Source organism: Ambystoma mexicanum, chromosome 9 (genome assembly GCF_040938575.1).
Source record: "Ambystoma mexicanum isolate Mex_15411 chromosome 9, UKY_AmexF1_1, whole genome shotgun sequence".
Classification (NCBI taxonomy): Eukaryota; Metazoa; Chordata; class Amphibia; order Caudata; family Ambystomatidae; genus Ambystoma; species Ambystoma mexicanum.
This window is the reverse complement of record NC_090931.1, coordinates 16,913,467-16,926,372: the sequence shown is the minus strand read 5'-3', so window position 1 is coordinate 16,926,372 and position 12,906 is coordinate 16,913,467. Positions and strand designations below refer to the sequence as shown.

General features: G+C 49.4%; 1 long non-coding RNA gene across 1 annotated transcript in view; it reads left to right on the top strand.

The window, feature by feature from the left end:
- LOC138487611 (uncharacterized) overlaps nt 1-7,860 on the top strand; it is a 33,212-nt gene extending 25,352 nt beyond the window's left edge. The window contains exon 2 of the long non-coding RNA XR_011274511.1: nt 728-7,860. This is a non-coding gene — a long non-coding RNA (uncharacterized lncRNA). The remainder of the gene's footprint in view (nt 1-727) is intronic.
- Nucleotides 7,861-12,906: the final 5,046 nt, after the last annotated feature.

The following is a 12,906-nucleotide window of genomic DNA, read 5'->3' as shown; positions in this document are numbered from 1 at the left end:
TCCCCGCTGCATGTCCCTCGCTGCATGTCCCTCGCTGCATGTCCCTCGCTGCATGTCCCTCGCTGCATGTCCCTCGCTGCATGTCCCTCGCTGCATGTCCCTCGCTGCATGTCCCTCGCTGCATGTCCCTCGCTGCATGTCCCTCGCTGCATGTCCCTCGCTGATGACCCTCACTGCATGTCCCTCGCTGCTGACCCTCGCTACATGTCCTTCGTTGCATGACGCTCATTGCATGCCCCTCACTGCATGCCCCTCGCTGATGCCCCTCACTGCATGTCCCTCGCTGCTGACCCTCGCTACATGTCCTTCGTTGCATGTCCCGCTCTGCATGTCCCGCTCTGCATGTTCCTCGTCGCTGACCTGCTCTGTATGTCCCGCTCTGTATGTCCCGCTCTGCATGTCCCACCTGCATGTCCCACCTGCATGTCCCACCTGCATGACCCACTCTGCATGTCCCTCGCGCGCTGACCCTCACTGCATGTTCCCCACTGCTGATCCTCACTGCATGTCCCTCACCGCTGACCCTCACTGCATGTCCCTCACCGCTGAACCTCGATAGTAGGGTACAGTGGAATTAGGCATTGTTGGCTATGAGGGGCACCGATAATGCTGTATTGACGCTATATAATATTGCCTAATTGTACTGCATATACATGTAACACATGTGAAGTCTTGATTGTGTTGGCATTTTTCGCATTACTGGTGACTTCTACCACCCATGATGCAGGTGATGAAATGGCCCTGGACTTCAGTGGATGGAAGGCTTTCAGCGATGAGCGCAAGAAGCTGAAATCGGGCCAGGAACCTGAGCGGGGCCGCGGCTACACCATGTACCACGGGACCGCCAACACCAGTGCCCAGGCCATCGTCTGCAAGGGCTTCCAACCATCCGCCGGGGGCACGCTGGGGGCTGGTGTGTACTGCAGCCGGGACAAGAGCAAGGCCATGGCCTACCCGGCCGGCTGCCAGGACGCCAACAGAGTGGTCTTCGTGCTCAAGGTGCGTGTGGGCAGGGTAAAGAAGATAGACCTTGCCAGTCCACTCCTTCAGGCCACCTGGCATCAGCACGGGTATGACACCGCATGGCTGCCACCCTCCAGCACCAATCTGGAAGAGGACTGTGTCTGGGATCCCAAGCGCATCCGCATCGTGGGCATTGCGCACTGCCAGGACGCGCAACTCATGCAGGAGTTACAAAGCGGCATCAAGCGTGCCAGGGCGCCCCCGAGCGGCAGCAAAGGGAAGTGCAAGGTGTGCAGGAAGCAGGCTGAAAACCCCCACCACACCCTGAGATGCTGGGGCTGCAGGGCTGCCATCTGCCCCTTCCTGAGTAAGCACGTGTGCCCGAGCCAACGAGAGCGCACGCGCAGATAGCAGCGACCAGGGGCCACAGGTGTGGCATTTACCAGCATGGATAACAGCGAGCAGGGGCCCCAAGTGGGACATTTACCAACATGGATAGCCGCGAGCAGGGACACTAGCTGTGACATTTACCAGCATGGATAGCCTCGAGCAGGGCCCCCAGGTGGGACATTTACCAACATGGATAACAGCGAGCAGGGGCCCCAGGTGTGACATTTACCAACATGGATAACAGCGAGCAGGGGCCCCAAGTGGGACATTTACCAACATGGATAACAGCGAGCAGGGACACTAGCTGTGACATTTACCAGCATGGATAACAGCGAGCAGGGGCCCCAGGTGTGACATTTACCAACATGGATAACAGCGAGCAGGGGCCCCAAGTGGGACATTTACCAACATGGATAGCCGCGAGCAGGGACACTAGCTGTGACATTTACCAGCATGGATAACGGCGAGCAGGGGCCCCAAGTGGGACATTTACCAACATGGATAGCCGCGAGCAGGGACACTAGGTGTGACATTTACCAGCATGGATAACAGCGAGCAGGGGCCCCAGGTGGGACATTTACCAACATGGAAAGCCGCGAGCAGGGACACTAGGTGTGACATTTACCAGCATGGATAACAGCGAGCAGGGGCCCCAGGTGTGACATTTACCAGCATGGATAACAGCAACCAGGGACCACAGGTGTGGCATTTACCAACATGGATAACAGCGAGCAGGGGCCCCAAGTGGGACATTTACCAGCATGGATAGCCGCGAGCAGGGACACTAGGTGTGACAATTACCAGCATGGATAACAGCGAGCAGGGGCCCCAGGTGTGACATTTACCAACATGGATAGCCGAGAGCAGGGACACTAGGTGTGACATTTATCAACATGGATAACAGCGAGCAGGGGCCCCAGGTGTGACATTTACCAACATGGATAGCCGCGAGCAGGGACACTAGGTGTGACATTTACCAGCATGGATAAAAGCAAGCAGGGACACTAGGTGTGACATTTACCAGCATGGATAAAAGCGAGCAGGGACACTAGGTGTGACATTTACCAGCATGGATAACAGCGAGCAGGGACCCCAAGTGGGACATTTACCAACATTGATAGTCACGAGCAGGGCCCCCAGGTGGGACATTTACCAACATGGATAGCCGCGAGCAGGGACACTAGGTGTGACATTTATCAACATGAATAACAGCAAGCAGGGACCCCAAGTGGGACATTTACCAACATGGATAGCCGCGAGCCGGGACACTAGGTGTGACATTTATCAACATGGATAACAGCGTGCACGGGCCCCAAGTGGGACATTTACCAACATGGATAGCCGCGAGCAGGGACACTAGGTGTGACATTTACCAGCATGGATAATAGCGAGCAGGGGCCCCAGGTGTGACATTTACCAGCATGGATAACAGCGTGCACGGGCCCCAAGTGGGACATTTACCAACATGGATAGCCGCGAGCAGGGACACTAGGTGTGACATTTACCAGCATGGATAATAGCGAGCAGGGGCCCCAGGTGTGACATTTACCAGCATGGATAACAGCGAGCAGGGACACTAGCTGTGACATTTACCAGCATGGATAACAGCGAGCAGGGACACTAGCTGTGACATTTACCAGCATGGATAAAAGCGAGCAGGGGCCCCAGGTGTGACATTTACCAACATGGATAGCCAATCCTGCCGACCCATCCAGCTGACCATCCCAGTGCCTTGTACTGTATCCGGTGACTGAGCCTCGCCCAAGAGACCTGGGTTCTAATCCCAGCTGTGGCACGTGACCTAATCGTGTTACATTGGAAAATATTACTTTGCTTGTCCCCAAGCTGTACATTTGTGTTAAACATGTGTGTTCTCTAAAGTAAATGTAGCGTGCAGTGTCCGGGCAACACACCCCCCCCCCACTGTTCTGCCATGGCATGCAGTCTTCTGTTCAACAGGTTCCCCCTCCCCCATACTGCTGCATATACAGAACCGCCCATACGAGATGCCTCCGTTTCGGGCCGCTCATGGCCTGGATGGTGGGATTCTAGGTGCCAGTAGGTTCTATTTTTTCACATCTACTTATCGTCAACGTTTTGCTCGAAAACATATATAGACATAACTAACAAACGAATAACTTCACATTTCAAAACATACAATGACAGACACCAGTGAAATTAAGATTTAAACATGTAATTACAATATCAGCGCTTTCTTTTAAACTCTGCCCCTGGTCATGTGGGGGGTGGGCAGCTGGGGGGCGTTTGGTGCCACATTTTTCAATAGGCGCCCATCGACAATGCTTTCCTCGCCCGATTGTTATGTAATTTCAACAGGGCACCCGCTGCGCCTTATCCCTTCACACTCGTTCTGGGCATCACTTGAAACATTCCCCCGAGCTGGCGTGGCAAGGGGCTAGAGGCGCCCCAGGCAGTCACCCAGGCGGCCCTGCCCTAAGGCCGGCTATGTCTGCCCCACTTTATCATTTGAGAAAACAGGCGGGGCTAAAGAACCTCTTGTATTTCAACCCTAACAATTTTCAGCAGTTCTTTATGGAACTGGCTACTTCTGTGGAGTGTTTTCAAGTTTGTGTTTTTGCTTTAACCAGTCAAAATTAACTTTTTGCATGTGTGTAGCGTTGCCATCCCTTTTTGATCGATTTTCTTTTGTCCTTTTTTGGACCGCATTGCCCCACCTCTGTCCCTTTTTTGGGGGTTTGGGGTCTCCTTAGTTTAGCCTCCATCTTTTTAAACCCTCTATCTCTCTATACCTCCCCATATGACCCATCCTATGTGTCTGTGTCTGTGTGTGCGTGTGTGTGTGTGTGTGTGTGTGTGTATATCATCTCTCCCTCTACCCCTCAGGCCATGCCTACCCGCACATTGCCACCCACCTTCTCAGTCATCCGACCTCTGAAGCGTGTATCAGTTGAGGCTTTTGCTGCCACTTTCTCCCCTCCCCCTCCACCTTTGGCTATCTCTCATCCTGATGCAGCCCTGTCCATGCTCTACTCTTCTATCTCTGATACTCGCAATGTTCTTGCCCCTGTCATGAGGATCCGCATGAAGCCTAAAGTCAAGTTCAACTCTTGGTATGACTCTGATCTTGTCACCCTTAAACACAAGTGCAGGGTGGCTGAGAGGAAATGGCGGGCTTCCTTTACATCCTCTGCCAAACTGGCCTGTTGCCTGCCCCAAAGGAAATACCGTCTCTCTGTCTGCACTAAGAAGAGAGCCCACATCCAAGCCTTTCAAAATCTGCAAGGAGCTGGCCTGTCCTGCTGCAGTCTCTACCTCTCTTGTTCCCTACCAGGCCCTCCGCATGGCCCTGGCTTCGCACTTCATCTCAAAAACCCAAGGCATCCTGTCCACCGTCTCAGCTTCTCCTGCTTCTCCCTCCAGTCTTTCCTCCACCTCTTCCCCCTCCCTTCTCTGCCTTTCCTCTCTTCTCCCCTGATGAGGTTTCTAGACAAGTCCTATCTATGAAAACCTTGTCAAAACAGGTTCTTCTCTGTTCTTCAAAAACCATCAAGGACCACATTGACATCCTCACTCCAGCCTTGGCTGACTTCTGCAACCACTCCTTCACCTCTGGAACGTTCCCCTCCCCCCTGAAGCACTCTCTTGTGCACCATCTTCTCAAGAAACCCTCAGCCGACCCCTCCCTTCTGGCTAACTATCACCCGATCTCTATGACTCCTTTTCTGGGCAAACTCCTGGAAAAGCTGGCCATCTCCAAGCTTAATCTTCACACTGAATCTGTTGGTTGTCTCCATGACTATCAGTTTGGCTTCAGAGCAGCCAGATGCACGGAAAATGCTCTCCTGAACATCCGTGAAGACCTGCTCTCTAACCTTGACTCTACTCTCTCCTCTGTCCTCATCCTACCTGATCTGTCCTCTGCCTTTGACATGGTCAACCATGCCATCCTGCTCAACCGGCTCCGTGATGACCTGGGCATCACCGATCAGGCCCTGGTCTGGCTGACTGGTTTCCTCTCTGACCGACCCTCTGAGGTCCAACTTGGGTCCTTCCTCTCCTCTCCCTCTCCACCTGTGGTGTTCCCAAGGGGGCCGACCTTTCTCCCTGATTGTTCAACCAATATCTGGCACCTCTTGCCCAATGCATTGCTGCTCTCTGCCCCAACTTCCAGTGGTATGGGGATGGCACCCATATTGCTTTCAAACTCCGTTCTGCCGCCTCTTCTCCTTCTCTCATCCCGGATTGTCTGTCTGCTATCCAAGAGTGGTGTGCCACCAATGATCTCTGCCTGAATGCCAGCAAGACGAGATCCTCCTCATTGGCACACCTGCACCCTTCTTTCCCTTCACACTCTGGCCAGCCTCTCTTGGCCCTCTTCCTGCTCCCACCTGTGATGCTAAGAACCTCTGGGTTATCTTCAACTCCACACTCTCCTTCTCTCCTCACACTTACGACATCTCTAAGAAGTCAAACTGCCAAGTGCACCTCCATAGAGGTATTCTTCCTTTCCTCTCCTTCCCCCAGAAGCTCACTGTCTCTAGAGCTCTGGTTCGCTCTAGGCTTGACTACGGTAACAGCCTCTTTTTAAATCTGCCCGCCTCTACTCTCCGTCCTCTGCAACTCATCCAGAACAGGACTGCAAGACTTGTCCTTGTACTCAAGCCCTGGGATCATATCTCCCGAGCTCTGAAATCTCTCCATTGGCTCCCTGCGGCTGCAAGGATAAAGTTCAAAACCCTTTTCATTGTCCACAAGGGGGACCAAAATCTCTCCAGCTTTCTCTTCAGATGTATCTCTTCTCGAGCTCTTTGCTCCACCATCTCCAACTCCTTGCCGGTCAGTCACTTTTCCTAGAAACGAGCTGGGGGCAGACATCTTACCTTGACTGGCGCCTCCCTCTGGAACAGCCTCCCTGCCACTCTGAAACTTGAGCAGTACCATCTCCGCTTCCGGAAGCAGCTCAAGACCTTCCTCTTTGCATCGTCCTTCTCTCTTTCTCTCCTCTGCTGATCTCCTGTCTGATACTGCACTGGTCACCTGGTTACCCTCTGAACCACGGGCCCTGGTTCCTGCCTTCTCAGTTGCACACCCGCACTGCCTCCTGGCACCCCTTCACTTAGGGCTGTATCTGCATCCCTACAGTTCCCCTACCTGCACTTACACTTGCTTTCTGCACTCAACCGCCTGCACTGCCTCTTGCTGGCCACGCTTCTTTTTGTTCTGTTTTTTTTGTTAATTTTTTTTCCTCAATGTTTCGATCCTATTTCCTGCACTTGCTCCTCCTCCCCTTCCCCTGGCACTTCTCTCCTCTCCCCTGCACTTGCGTGATTTCAATGTCACTGGGCCTAGTAAGATCGTTGTCTTGTCCCCTTTTCCTCTCCCCTTCCTCATAGCGCCTTGAAACATTTGTGTATAGGCGTGCTATAATAAACTATCATATCATATGATAGGCTCTGCCGTAGTAACCTTGTAATGGTAAACTTGCTCAACCTATAGGAAAAGCAGTTTATGGGCGGCTTATATCTTTAGCGCCGTTCATTGAATGGTCACAAAACTTTCGGAAAAAAGTATACAGCCAACTCTGAATTATTTCCCCGACGTTTCATGCAAATTTGTCAAGGGGGCAAAAGTTAAAGGGGGGGTCCCAAAACATTTGAAATCCTGATAGACATGAATGTAAAACATTTTTGCTTGCGGCTACAGCCCAAACTGCTGGATGGATTTGCACCTTGTGAGACGAGCGGCAGCCTCGTCCCGAATGTGCGCTTTTTTAAAATTTGGTTTTAATCTATCCAGTAGAATTTTTAAACATGGCCCAAAAGTAGGTTCCTAAAAATGTGTAATATCTCCGGTCCGAGGACTCCCTTCCTGATTCGGTGTCCGCGGATGCCCTTGGACGAATCAGAGAGGCACGTAACGTTTGCGCTCACTCTACACGGTTGCTCATTGGTCAATTAAAAATGTAAAGTGTGTGACAACTTTTTAAATGGACGCCATGTTGGAATCGCATACTGCACCCATAGTCCACAGACAGCAAAGCACTTAAAACTCTTTCTGGTTATTTTGAGGTTGAAAGATTGTCTGGGGAGGGTAAGGGAAAGAGGAAAAGAAACACTTTGTGTAATTGTCTGTTAACACAACTGTGGGTTTGATGCTGAGTATGGATATAGTATTAGTAGAAATAATAATCCATATTGTTGTGGCCAAGGCCAGTGGCTTATTGTTTGAGGCATGATCGAAGGACATGCCCGGAACAATCTGGCCCCTGCACATGTCAACACTTGGAACAATATGGCCACTGGCTATGGGCACAAAAAGATGTTAAGTTTGGTTGAATGTGTGCAACAATGTGGCGATTGGCTATGGGCATAATAGTAATGGTATGTTTACTTAGTTTGAATGCTTGCAATAATGGGTTGAATGCTTCAAAGAATGTGGATACTCACTGTCATAGCATATCAAATACTATGGACATACTAGTAAGTTTACTTTGTGTAGTAAAAGGATTAAAGTTCATACAGCTTCCTTTCCCGTTTTTTTTGATCATCCATTCCGCGGACAGGTTCTCGCATCCGCGGACATCAAGGGTGAAGAAACACAGAAGGGAGCTCATGGTCTTGGATGTTGTAATGTGAATGAAAGGAGTAAAAGCCGTGACTACGGCCTTAAGACCTTCTATACGCGCCACACTGCATTTTTAATTGTTTGTATGTCAGAGAAGAGGAGATGGAACAGAACTTCATTTCTGTCACCTTTTTTTGCTGGGTTCTACAAATGCTACTGTATTTGCACCGGCATAGATTTTCATGCCAATGGAATTGCTGGAGATTCTAATGGAACCCGCCCGCTTTATGCATCAACATAAAGCAGGTGGACTCCATAAGAATCTATTATACACCATGTTTTAAATTCTATTTTTAAACTTTGAAAGGTGGTTCCCAGTGGAGCCTATTTTAGTGTTTTTTTTGTTCTTTTTCATTTTTTTGACAAAAGGAGGGGAGGGGCACGAACCACTATAAGGGCGGGAAAGGTGGAGAAGGGAAGATGTTGAGCACTGGTAAGAAAAACAAAGGTAGCAGGCAATTCCTTTCATGGCCTTCACAGCAGCCTCGAAGACGCTGTGGAATTGCTAACTCCTGCAGATGAGTGCATCATAGCACACATATAAGACAGTTGTCCGGTGAAGGTATCAGTCAACTGCCTCCTGTATGGCCTGTGATGCAGCAGGAGGAATTATTTGCCTCACTGTGGTGGAACGAGTTGTGGCAGGAGAGGAAAATGAGGGCGCAGTAGATGAGGTGCCTCTACGTCCTGTGAAAGGAGCCGTCTTTCTGAGGGCAGTTGGGTGGTAGGTCTGGGTGTGGCAGTGCATGAGGTGGTGCCAAAAGAATACTGCCCTTTTTGGCCTGCTCAGGGCCCAGGAGAGTGACTCCCTTCTCCTGGAAAGGCTTGCTCAGCAGGGGTCCAGGAGAGTGACTCCCTTCTCCTGGCAAGGCTTGCTCAGCAAGGGCCCAGGAGAGGGACTCCCTTCTCCTGGCAAGGCTTGCTGAGCAGGGGTCCAGGAGAATGACTCCCTTCTCCTGGCAAGGCTTGGTCAGCAGGGGCCCAGGAGAATGACTCCCTTCTCCTGGCAAGGCTTGCTCAGCAGGGGCCCAGGAAGGAGAGTGACTCCCTTCTCCTGGCAAGACTTGCTCAGCAGGGGCCCAGGAGAGTGACTCCCTTCTCCTGGCAAGGCTTGCTCAGCAGGGGCCCAGGAGAATGACTCCCTTCTCCTGGCAAGGGTTGGTCAGCAGGGGCCCAGGAGAGTGACTCCCTTCTCCTGACAAGGCTTGGTCAGCAGGGGCCCAGGAGAGTGACTCCCTCCTCCTGGTAAGGCTTGCTCAGCAGGGGCCCAGGAGAATGACTCCCTTCTCCTGGCAAGGCTTGCTCAGCCTTAGTGGTTGATCTTCTTATCGTCCCTTGCAATGATTAGTCCCTGCAGTTCCTCAAAGGGGCTTCTCCAGTCTTTCTCAAAAGTAAAATGACTCTTCTGTTTAAGTGCCTCTATACCCGGGTCTGGCTCTTTACAGAATTGTCATGCAGTTTGTGTCTCTCTTCTGCTTTCTTGGCCTTGGTTCACATTATTGCTCTTCTAAATACTACGACGAGGGCGATGTCCCCAAGAATTTCTAGACTTGTTTTGTCGTTTCCCTGACTATTGGGATGAGGGGAATAGCTCCCATAGTCTTCTTGACTGATTTTATAAACTTCACACTTTCTGTGACGAGGGAGATTACTCTTGTATGTTTCTTCACTCACACTATGGTTTTCACAATCACTGTGATGAGGGAGATGTTTCCTGTATGGTTCTTCAATTTTATTACCATTCTTGTACTTCCCCGGACTCCTTGCGGGTCTCCTGCTGCTCCATTTGACTTGGTGAGTGCACGTCATTGTTTCTTCCTGGGGTCGTGGGCTGGCTTCTCTTCGGTAAATGCTCCCAGCGTTTCTCTCTCTGGTTTCTCTTGTTTCTCCGCGGCTGCAGTGAGCCATTGGTTTGGTGGTTCCAGTGCTGTTTGCGGACTACACGGTCCACCTGCTTGAAGCCAAGCCACTGTCTGGACTTTCCCAAACTTCAAGTGAGTCGGTTCCTCGCCGGCTCACCTAGCAGTTCCCCAACAGCTTCCCATCGCCTTTCGACTGAGGATCAGCTTCTCGTCCACAGGATTGAGCTTCCTGGGTGGTGCATGCTCGATGCCAGCTTCTCTCTTCAGCCATTCCTTCCTCTGTATTTATCCAATGTTTCTGGGTCCTCCCCAGTGGAGAAGCACAGTCCTTCCTTTGTTTCCAGGGGGTATTCTTTATGCCTCCTTGGTGCCAACTCTTCCCAGTACTGTCTGGCTTAAATGAAGGCGTGTTTGTTATTACTCCTTTACTCTTCTTTTTCTCAGTATTGGGTGCCAACCTATTGTAATTCTTCATGTTTATTTTACTCTTCCTCTTCTCAATTGTTTCAGGTCTTAAATGAGTAAAAGAAGAAATATTACAACAGCAAACAGCAGTTTGTTCAGGATGGATATTGAAGGTCTCTGGGTTTCATAGGAAAGAGGATTAGAAAATTCCTCCACGGAACAGGAGCGATTGTCCCCAAGAGGGGGGTCTCTCCCTGTGAGATCCCGCTTAACGCCACCCCTAAGGGGAATGTTGCTTTGCAGGCTCACCTCCTTAGCCTCACAGGAAAGGCCTCCCCTCTGAGGTGAAGTGATGAAATGCAGTGAATAGTCACAAGGTGCACTAATTAAAAGTGTGTCATGCTGTTGTGGACACATTGTTTTTTTTTTGTGAACGTCCGCACCATTGGGTGACGTCACTTGGGGGTGCTATTGGAACCGTTACTGGGCCCTCACGTTCCTGAACTAATAAAAGTGTGTCACTGTTGCCGTGGATGTGGCAGTCTGTTCACAAATGCCAGCACATTGTGTGACATCAGTATATGATGAGGTTATGTATATAGTCCGCAGACCTCAAGCTGTGGTTTTAAAAAGAATGACGCGTACTTAGATGATATTTACATTAATATACTTGGGATCACTATGGGAAACAAAATTAGGGGAACTTGCGGTGGTATATGTTCATGACTGGGTGAATTAGGGATAGAAATGTCCTGAAACCTTCGATCGCTAATATCTTCTTGGAATGATTGATGGGGGAAAGGGTAACGGGTACAGGTAGGGCAATGGAAATCAATATTTCGAATGACATGATTTTCTACATATGTGAACAGTTCTGTAATTTGATTTGTAACTTGATTCATCGGTACACGTTTCTTCATCTGACTTTCAATGTTATCTTATCTATTTACAAAGGTGTTCTTTTTCTTTTCCTCATAATTAGTTTCTTTTTTTTGTTCTAGATCGTGAAGTATAAGAGATATGTAACAGAGTTTAATAGTTTATGTATATGTAATAGGGTGTGATTGTTTTGTAAAATATATGAAATAATCTACCATTATTAGGATGTTCCTCAGTTATATCTTCTTCTGGAAAATTGAGCTCTAGCTATTCCAGAGCGCTTGCCATTTCCATTCTTATATATAATGTTTATATTTAGTTAAAATTACATACATCAAATGCAAAGATACTGTTTACCCACTAAACTGCTGAAATTATCCTCCTCACTGCAATACATGTTGTGCCTCAGTGCCTGTCAGACGTTGAAGAGAATTGTTTACACAGGGTGTACAGTTTTCTTCAATATTTGGTGCAATCTATAATATTGTGTTATCATTTTGAAAACAGTATTTCATTTTCAAATGTTATGATGGTTGTAAAACATAACTATACTGATTGTTTGGATTGTCGCTCTATGTATAATTTTTCTACAAAAACAAAAAAGAATATTGTGTGCCCCTGTGATTTTGGGTAATATTGATGCCACCTGTCCCCAGGTACAACCGCTGACGAGTGATACTGTCTGCGGACGTCCTAGCTACTAAGTGGCAGGGAGAATGATTTTTTTAAGCACAACGTTTGTGAAGAGAAATTAGGAAGTTGCTGGTAAATTAAGGTGCACTGGTAGAAATCTATGAAATTCATTGAAAAAACTTCTGTTAAAGGGAGGTTATGGTTGCAAGGAAAAATGGAAAAACCAAAGCAATTTGCCAGTTATGGTAGGCTATGCAACCATGTCGTGCGTCACTGCCATGTGCACTGGAGGTTGTTTTTGTTCAGTGACAGTATGAATTTTAAGCAGAACACTTGATCTGGTCACTCTGCATTGAAAACATTTCCCATTGAAAGCAGGGCCGTGCACAAGTGCCCTGCTTACAGCCGCACCTTTCCAGGTGACTGCCCCCCTCTTGCACCCCATCTTGCTCTCTTTCGCTCTGGTTTCTTTACTTGTTCTCTCGTTCTCCAACCCCTCTTGCCCCCATCTTACTCTCTTTCCCTCTGCTTTCTTACATTTTTCTCTCATTCTCCAGCCCCTTTTCCCCCCACATCTTGTTCTCTTTCCCCTTTGTGTTCTTTGCTTTTTCCCTCTTTCTCTAGCCCCTCTTGCCCCCCCATCTTGAGCTCTTTCCCTCTGGTTTCTTTACTTTTTCTCTCGTTCTACAGCCCCTCTTACCCCCCACATCTTGCTCTCTTTCCCCTTTGCGTTCCTTACTTTTTCTCTTGTTCTCCAGCCCCTCTTACCCCCATCTTCCACACTTTCCCCCTCTGCATAATTTACTTGTTTTCTCGCTCTCCAATCCCTTTTCCTGGTTCCCACCCAACCCCTCCCCTGGCATTTCTCCCTTTCCCCTCCTTCCTCTGCCCCGTGTGATTGGCTTGCAAAATCCTAGCTTTCTTGCTGTTTGGGTTTGGGATGTCATTTCCATAGACAGCCGCCCCGTTGCAGATGAGTGCTCGTGTTCGCCTGGGACGCCGGATACAGACAACCTACTGCAACTAATATGGTAAGCGTGGTGTGGGTGGGGAGTACAGTTGAACTGGATGGACCCCAGCTGGCTCAGTTGACTGGGGGGTCTCCAAACAGCCCTTTAAGATGAGTAGCAGCACCCTTGAGATAGATGGGGATGCATATTCTTACTCT